The sequence below is a fragment of the Malaclemys terrapin genome, chromosome 1 (assembly GCF_027887155.1).
Source record: "Malaclemys terrapin pileata isolate rMalTer1 chromosome 1, rMalTer1.hap1, whole genome shotgun sequence".
Taxonomy (NCBI): domain Eukaryota; kingdom Metazoa; phylum Chordata; order Testudines; family Emydidae; genus Malaclemys; species Malaclemys terrapin.
Window position 1 is genome coordinate 138,667,941 of NC_071505.1, and position 6,000 is coordinate 138,673,940.

Sequence of the window (6,000 nt, forward strand, 5' to 3'; positions counted from 1 at the left end):
GCTGAGTATGAAAGGCAGAAGGTTAAAAACTTGGGGGAAGCTGTGGGATTGATAAGGACTGCAGCGGCTATGTGGTATCAAATGTTGTCAGGGCAGAAAGAGGAGTTGGGGAAAAGGGAGGAGGTGTGTACACGACAGCTAGTGGAAACTGAGCAACTGAAAGCACAAATTACTAACCAGGAGGCAACCCAAGCCTACGCCCAGGACAAGTTGCAGGCCTTGAGCCAGGACTTCCAGGCGGAAAAAGTGGAATGAACCCACCTGGAAGCAGTGGCTAAGCAAGTATCAGTCCTTCAGGGACTCATCAAAGGTTTGACCATTCGTACCCGAAAGGGTCCGAGGTTCGTAGGCAAGTTTGGCGCTTCCTCTGGGATCTGGGGGAGGATATGAGCTGGTGGGATGGGAAACCCAACATCCTTTTTGTGGAAAGGCTATTGGCCCTCTCTTCCAGGTGGGAGGAACGGGCTGCATGCATCCGTGAAACCCAGGCCCACACGGTGGGAGATTAGCCACCTTCACCCCGATCCATGGCAGCTGCCACCTCTTCCACCCCTCCAGGGGAAGACTACTGCCAACTCTGCAATCAGCTCCCGCAGATTGGAGACCCCAGGGAGGGCTCTGATTAGGGCGGCCCCATTGTCGGCCGGGGTCCCGCTGGCAGTATCCAGAGTAAGGTGACCTGGGATTCTCACCAACACCCCAAAATCGCTGTTGTAGTCGCTAAGCACCCATGCATGGCCCTGTTAGACACTGGGACCAGCATAAACATGTTAAATTTTACTGCCATTGAGAGCAACCTGGGGCTCCCCACTCAGCTCTCAGCCTTCAATTCGGGGTCCTAGTTACTATTGTAGGGACTGTCGTATATGCCTCATTTACTATTGACCCTTCCTCTATGGAGACGGTAATTTTGGGAATGCCCTGAATGCTGGAACAGGGGATTTGTTTTAACCCTTACAACCAAGGAGGCACGTTTTGGCAGGAGCTGCGTATGACTCTGCCTGGGGACAAGGGGTAGGTTTGCCACCGCAGCAGTGACGGCGCGAACCATGGTGGAGGAAGTATTTTGGAGACAGACAGTGCCAGGGGTGTAATAGGCATAAGACGGCTCTGGTGGTGGTGCATTCCCCTGTTCCCCTGCAACAACAATATCCTTATTCCAAAGCAGTGGAGGAGGACATCGTGGGGGTGATTGCCAACTTAAAGAAACAAGAAGTGCTCCGGACTACCCACATCCCATTTAACAGCCTGGTCTTTCCGGTGCTGAAAGCGGGGGGTCAGGCTTGGCGCCTCACCATAGATTACCAAAAAATAAATCAAGGCACTCCCATGGTGGCACTGGTGTTTGCCTCTGGTTTTCGGTTAGTGATATGGCCAATTGCTTTTTCGCTTCACCCCTGCCTCCGAGTTCCAGTTTAGGGGAGAACAGTTCACCTTCACATGAGTCCCTGTGGGGTTCCACCAAGTCCTCTCCATTGCCCACCAACATGTGGTGGCCATGCTGGATGAATTGCCTCCTGAGGTCCGTTGCCAAATCATTTTGTACATGGATGACTTGTTGGTGCATGGGGAAATGGAGTCCCAGGTGCAAGATACCACCCAAACAGTTCTAAAAAAGATTGAAGAGACCGGGTTCACGGTGTCATTAAAAAAAGTGCAGTTGGTCCAGCGTTCAGTCATCTACTTGGGTATAACCCTGGGGGAAAAGGGTAGACTGGTGCACGTGGCCAAGGTCTGCGCATTGTGTGAAATAAATAAACACACCAATTTAAAGCAATTGCGTACATTTTGGGGAGGCTTTAATTTTATTTGGAACCATATTCCTGACTTTGCCACCCTCACCCGCCCCTTATGGGCGTTGCTCAAAAAGAGGGTGCAGTGACACTGGTGGGGAACCACAAAAAACTGCCTTTGAGTCATTGAAGCGAGCTGCCTTGTGAGCCCCAGCCCTCAATTTCCCAGACACCTCCAAGCCTTTCTACCTTCGGCTGTCATGTTCTGGAGGCACTGGGTGCCATCCTCCTCCAGAAAAATGCGGAGAGCCAGCTGATCCCAGTTGCCTATGATTCTCGAGCACTGCAACAGCTGGAAGTAAAATATAGCCCCTGTGAAAAGGAATGCTTGGTGGCAGTATGGGCCGTGCAGGCTTTTCAAGCATACACCGAAGAGGCACCAATAATATTGCAAATTCCACACACACCCCTAAAATATATTTTAACAGGGTCCAAAATGAATTTGGTCTCGAACACCCATTTTGTACAGTGGACCCTGTTTCTCATCCAAAGGGAGGTGGCACAGAGACTCTGCAGTCTCTAGACCTTCTCAATTCGACTCTGGTGGAGCGGGGCACCAAGCATTCCTGCAAGGTAGTAAAACGGGAGCGAACAGCTGCCCGAGAATGGGAATCCCATCTCAATCCTCCAAGACCCAGCCCAGGCTAATCATTTATCGTTTACAAATAGCTCCTTCTTTTTCCATCAAGGGAATCAGTATGTTCAGTGGGAAGCCCTGAATGTGGGGGAAGTGAGCCTCACCAGGAACCTGGCGCATGTTTCAGCACAAAATGCCGAGATAGAGGCAGTGCTCCAGGTTCTGGAATATGAAAGTCAGTTGGGGGAAAACTTCATGGTATATCTAGTGGCTAACAATAAGTATGTGCTACAGGGGGTATCAACATACATGTTCTAGTAAAAAAAAATTAAAATACGGAAAACTGTAAGCCCATCAAATACCAAAAAAAGTAGCAAATAATAATAATTATTATTATATAGAGCATGAAAGGGGGAAATCTACATTACTTGGGTAAAATTGCATGCCCATAAGGACAACAAACTGTTCCATAAATGGAATGGGGAAGTGAATAAGCTAATTCAAATTCGTTCAAGTGAGGTAGCGGCACTGATCACAGGACTAGCCACCGGATGAGCAGGAGAAAGTTGTCCGGGAATTACACGAGTGGGCACATAAGGGAGTGGAAGAAACTCTGTTCAAAGTCAGGCAGGTGGCACAATGGCCAAAACAAAGACAGATGGTGCAAAGAATTGTCAAGGAATGTCTTCAGTGCGCCCAGGTAAAACGAGGCACTCAGCTCCCCATTTTACAGAGGCAAAGAACCCAAGGGGTGTGGCACCATCTGCAAATGAATTTTATTAATTTGCTTCCAATAACAAAGGAAGGGTATAAATATCTCCTGGTGGTAACTGATGTGTTCTCGGCCTGTACTGAAACTTTCCCCACCCAAGTCAACACAGCAGTCGTAGCAGCTAAGAGGCTCTATAAGAAACTCTTCTGCAGGTACGGCAAACCCCGGATAATTGGCTCTGACCGGGAGGAGCCTTCATGGGAAAGGCTCTTAAATCCTTACTTGCTGCCCTAAATATCAAACTGATGTTTGATCAGTTATCGGCCACAGAGGCAGCGGCACTGTGGAAAGGCAGAACCAGGATCTTAAAAATGCCCTCCATAAAATGTGCTCAGCCTCGGGGATGGATTGGCCCCGAAATCTGCCTACTATTTTGGCTGCTTTACACAATTCCAACCACTTAGGCACCGGGTATACCCCCATCACATCCTTTTTGGTTGTCCAATGATGTGGGATAATCTTTGGGAATGGGAGGGGAATTTACTCGCCAATTCGCCAGACAGTCAGTATATTGCACAATTTAAAAAAAGGCTATGTAAAACCTGCAAGGCCGTAAAGGCCGCTTTAAATTTAAAAAATGCCAAGCGTAACAAAATCGTCATTAAAAACTTCCAAAAATGGCAAATTAAAAACAAGGTAATGTTGCAAAAGCTGGGAAAGGCGGCCCACACTCCAGACACCAAGTGGGTGGGTTCTTTCCCCATTGTGAATCGCATCTCCCCGGTAGTGTACCAGCTTCAGCTACCAGGCAAACTAAAATGAGCACATTCCAATCAGCTCAAAACATATGCTTCTCCCTAGGTTTCTGGTCATGGTGTCGTGGGCCTCAGTTGTGGACCTGCCATCTGCCTGGACTATCTGGTTTTCCATATGCTCATAAAATTATCTAAATAATTATAATTATAAAAAAAAATACCTCCAAAGGCTCTCCCTGGTTCGAACTGCTAATGGGGCCCAAGCCACAGTGTGGTGTAAGGCTGGAGTGGAGGGGCCGTGGGGGCAGCAGATAGTCAGGATAGACACAGTAGGGCCACAGCAAAATACCTGGTGGGTTGCCTCGGACCTCCCCTGGACCCCAGCAGGACAAACCCTGTTCCTCATGTGGTGGCCTGGAGCAGAATAAAAGGTCTTTTGGCGAGCAATAGCAATTACTGATCCCTGAATGCAATATCGTTGTTGTGACCTCCTAAACCAGGCAAACAACATCCATGACAAAAGCCAGGAAGGGCTGTAACATAACAACTAATGACTTAAAGAGTTGGTGTATGTGCCTCATTTTCCCCAATAGGTGCGTTCACGTTGTTCTCTATCTTTCCCTTTTGCTTTGTTAACAGGACAGGCAGTAATAGTGAAAGCCCAGGGACATCCCGAACAGGAGTGGTGGGACCTCTCTTTCTGCTTCAGGTCTGCAGAATCCTTCATTGTAATATGATGTATGTATGGTGGCATATTTTATGGGACTCCTTCGGTTTCCAATGCTTCTGTTCTCCTTTGTTAATTTTACCATTATCCAAAATTAGCCATGGTAAAAAAAAAGGTTTATTATCCATTGGCAGGGGGACAGTTGCAGCACGTCATCCTGGGAATGTGGCACTGCATATTACCTAGGTGTTTTTCCAGGTCCCCTGGCCCTGCGTATCCCTCCCCAATTGGGTCACGAACGGGGTTAACCCCAAAGAACTCCATACCCCGTGAGGCAGCACCACCCGGGACAACGCCGCATCCCATCTCCATCTAACCCCCCCTCCCAAAGAGTTTATTTCCACCTGGGAACAATGGCCCCTACCTTTGAAGGAGGAAGATCTCTATTCGTACTGCCAACTCTTATGGTTCCACTGCAAGGAAGAAACCTGGGAGCAATGGCTCAAGAGGACCACGGATGGGAAGGTACATGGGGAGGTTTTCAACATCACAGAAAAGTTCAACATGCCATCAGAGTCAGTGCTCCACATTGACAGCTGGCATTGGGGTGTGGTTGCGGCATTGGCACCCGGATGGTGTAGGGTTCAACCCAAGTCCTGTAGTTCCAAATGTTGGTATATTACTCATATCATCCACTCATCCACACACACATGCCGCCAGTGTGGGAAGGTAAATATCACATGCCCTGAACAATTTCCAACATCCCTTTCAAATTGTAACCTCCTTCGCTTAGCCCCCAGTCTTCAGGGAATGGTCCTATGGAAGCACCTCCACATCTCCCCCTACCAGCAATGGTGGCAAATTTTACCAGCCACCAAATGTGAGGCAGCCACTCAACGCTGGATCCTCCTCAATGCCACCTTGGGAGCTTTAGACATCTACTTGCCTCTGACACGTTATCAGGTCCCAGCCTTCCTTCCCAATTGTACCGGGGGGGGCACCCTCCAACTTGCCCTCCTTACGCAGGCATTGTTCCCCCCCAAAAAAGCACACCTTGGTAAGCTCCTTGTGGAATGGGGCCAATTCAGCAGTTAGCATTTGGAATATTAAAAAAGGCCATGGGGCTGGTCACGAGTGCAGATCTCACCAACCTTACAGTAGCCACCTCCGCCCTGAAACATACTGCTGAATTGGCCCTCCATACGCGGAACACCTTACGGGAACTGAATGAGGCCATAATTAAAGCCGGGGACCAACTAGCTTGGGATTCTGTGTGCTCCCACACCCAACAATATTTAACCCAACAAGTCCGTAGCATCCAGAAAGATGTGCTCCATAAAGCCTGGCCCGGGGAAATCCATTCCCACTCAGGGATTCCCCGGGAGCAATGGCCTTTTCGCTATTCCTGGATGCTCACTAACTGGAAGTGCACCAACATAGCCTGCTCCTTCACAGCCTTTGGTCCCATAACAGGAGTGTGGTCCCCTGCTATAAAA